The 3,366-nt window shown below is 42.0% G+C and overlaps 1 pseudogene across 1 annotated transcript; it reads left to right on the top strand.

The window, feature by feature from the left end:
• Positions 1 to 418: 418 nt before the first annotated feature.
• LOC308533256 (GTP-binding nuclear protein Ran-like) lies at positions 419 to 1,070 on the top strand (annotated as a pseudogene). Its single transcript has one exon. The product of its transcript is annotated as a GTP-binding nuclear protein Ran-like (transcript).
• The last annotated feature ends 2,296 nt before the right edge of the window (positions 1,071 to 3,366 follow it).

Below are 3,366 nucleotides of genomic sequence, written 5' to 3'. Positions count from 1 at the left end.
GCTGTGTTGTATACCTTTCCTATATTTATTTTTTCATACATTCCTTATATTGAGAACATTTCACAGGGCACACTTTGGAACATCCTGTTTCACCTTATTCTAAACAACAAGGCCTCTCACGTTCATGGCACTGAGTGGTTTTATGCGTGATAGTGATTCCCATCATTATAAGGAATGATGTCCCATTGCTTTCCAGCGGCATCATTCAGGAGAGTTGTGTGCTTAGGGACTCTTTGCCTCTGGAGGAGGTTCACTTGATTGAAAAGACACTGGAGTACCCACAGTTGGGGAATCCAGGCATCTCAATGTGGCAATATTCATGGGTGCACAGTTCTGAGTATTTATGGGAGACGGCTTCTGTCATCTTTTCAGGTTTCAGTCAGATGGCCCCAGAGACACTTCTGGAAGAGACATCACCATGGCTGCCCAAGGAGAACCCCAAGTTCAGTTCAAAATTGTATTGTTTGGTGATGGCAGGACTGGGACAATGACATTTGTGAAATGTCATCTGACTGGTGAATTTGAGAAGAATTATGTAGCCACCCTGGGTGTCGAAGTCCATCCCTTGTGTTCCACACCAACAGGGGGCCTATTAAGTTCAATGTCTGGGATATAGCTTGCCAGGAGAAGTTTGGTGGACTGAGAGATGGTTATTACACCCAACCCTAGTGTGCCATTATAATGTTTGATATAACTTCGAGAGTTACTTAATAAGAATATGTCTAGCTGGCATAGAGATCTGGGACAAGTGTGTGAAAACATCCCCATTTTGTTGTGTAGCAACAGAGTGGATATTAAGGACAGGAAGTTAAGGCAAATCAATTGTCTTCCATTGAAAGAATTGTCAGTACTATGACATTTCTGCCAAAAGTAACTACAGCTTTGTAAAGCTCTTCCTCTAGCTTGCTAGAAAACTAATTGGACACCCTAAGTTGGAGTTTGTCACCATGTCTGCTCTTGCCCCGCCAGAGATTATCTTGGACCCAGCTTTGGCAGCACAGTATGAGCACGATCTAGGCAGCCGTGGGCAAACTACTGCCCGCGGGCTGGATCCGGCCGGTTTGAAATGAATAAAACTAAAAAAAAAAAAAAAAAGACCGTACCCTTTTATGTAATGATGTTTACTTTGAATTTATATTAGTTCACACAAACACTCCATCCATGCTTTAGTTCCGGCCCTCCGGTCTAGTTTAAGAACCCACTGTGGCCCTCGAATCAAAAAGTTTGCCCACCCCTGAAGGTTTCTCTGACCACCGCTCTCCTGGGCGAGGATGACGACCTGTGAGAAAGGGAAGCTGAAGTCTAGGAGTCTAGGTTTACAGGCAGCTGTCCTGTGATGTCAGTGGTGCAGCGTGTTTGGCACTTTATTATGTAGCTAAGCTGAACCTGTGCTTGATCTTTGGGGTGCTGAAAGAGATGAATGGGCTTCCGAGTGAATGTGGCAGCTAAAAAATACCTTCATTTTTTTGGACCTACATACTTAGCTGTTTTGGAATGCAGTTGTTTCCTTATTGAGTTTCAACTATAAGAATGCTGCACTTGCACCACAATATTCAGCGGTGAAGCCTTGTTTGTTACTGTCATTCCCATTCCTCTTCATTTAGAATCAGAATAAAATTGTATTTCAGATACCTAAAAAAAAAAAAAGAATGTGGTTCATAGGCAAACAAAGAAGTGAACCCATAAAAACTGACTTCATTCCATCTTCCATCTCACAGTCCACTAGAGGAGTACTATTTCCTTATCCTTGGGCAACTGAGGAATTTCAGTTTAGTCATTTCACCACAAGGCAGTGAGGGGATTGATGCTTACAACATCTGTGGGTAAACCTATGGGCCTGGATGGAAATGAACCATCTGGTATGTACGCCCACGAGTCTTCTAAAGAAAACATAATTACATAATTTCTTTTAATGTTAAGATCATCCAGAAACATTGACCAGACCCTTAGAGACAAGTTGTTCTTCCTGAAATAATACCAGTTCTTTTGGATGTGCAATGAGCCCCTTGTACATTGTGTGCTTTTGGAGTACTTTGCTCTACTAAGGTGCTGTTGGGAAAACTTTTGGTTAGAAATTGGCTATTGGTGCCCAGCTGGCTTGGTTCAGTGGTTGAGCGTCGACCCATTAACCAAGAGATTACTGATTCAATTCCTGGTCAGGGCATATGCCCAGGTTGGGGGCTCAATCCCCAGTAGGGGCATGCAGGAGGCAGCCAACCGGTGTTTCTCTCTCATTGATGTTTCTATCTCTCTATCCCTCTCCCTTCCTCTATCTCTAAAATGAAGAGGTCAATGAGGGAAAATGGGAACATATGTAATACTTTCAACAATAAAAATACAAAAATAAAATCAATAAAAACATATTTTTAAAAACTATTTTAAAAAGAAAGTGGCTGTTAAATAAAAAAATCAGCTATGTTTTATATTCCTGTGAAATCTCTGGTCCCCTAAATATTTGCTGTATATATTTCTCTTATAACCAATTGGCTTTTCTTCCAAGTGTATGGTACTCTTTATTTTTTAGAAATGTTACTTCTTTGGGGAATGTTTTTTTTTTAATATATTTTTATTGATTTTTTTACAGAGAGGAAGGAAGAGAGATAGAGTCAGAAACATCGATGAGAGAGAAACATCGATCAGCCCCTTCCTGCACATCCCCCACTGGGGATGTGCCCGCAACCCGGGTACATGCCCTTGACCAGAATCGAACCTGGGACCTTTCAGTCCGCAGGCCGACGCTCTATCCACTGAGCCAAACCGGTTTCGGGAGGGAATGTTTTTTATTTTTTTTAAAATATATTTTATTGATTTTTCACAGAGAGGAAGGGAGAGAGATAGAGAGAAACATCGATGAGAGAGAAACATCGATCAGCTGCCTCTTGCACATCTCCCACTGGGGATGTGCCTGCAATCCAGGTACATGCCCTTGACCGGAATCGAACCTAGGACCTTTCAGTCCGCAGGCCGACGCTCTATCCACTGAGCCAAAGCAGTTTCAGCGGGAAAGTTTTTTATATGTGGGCTCACCTATACTCCAGCGACATAGTAAGTTTCATTAGAAGAATGCTTGGAAGGACGGGTGCATACTTGGGTCACATTAGAATCTTTTAGGCCCCTTTAAAGTGTATGAAGCCCAGGCTACACCTTGCAATGATATCAGAATCTCTAGAGAAGGGACCTTGGCATCAGTATATATTTTTTTAAAAGTCTCAGATGATTGTGTGTGGCGAAGTTTAGAGACACTGTCTTAGAATGGTTAGTTTATAATACCATATTCAGGTGTCTTCAGGGATATGGCATTAACCATATCTCAGGGGTTATAAGATAAGTAGCCATGAGCTGAAACTAGCCTAATGACCTGCTTTG

Source organism: Myotis nattereri (assembly GCF_964212035.1).
Source record: "Myotis nattereri genome assembly, chromosome: 17".
In the NCBI taxonomy this organism is placed as follows: domain Eukaryota; kingdom Metazoa; phylum Chordata; class Mammalia; order Chiroptera; family Vespertilionidae; genus Myotis; species Myotis nattereri.
Note: the sequence above shows the minus strand (reverse complement) of the source record. Positions and strands in the feature narration are given on the sequence as shown.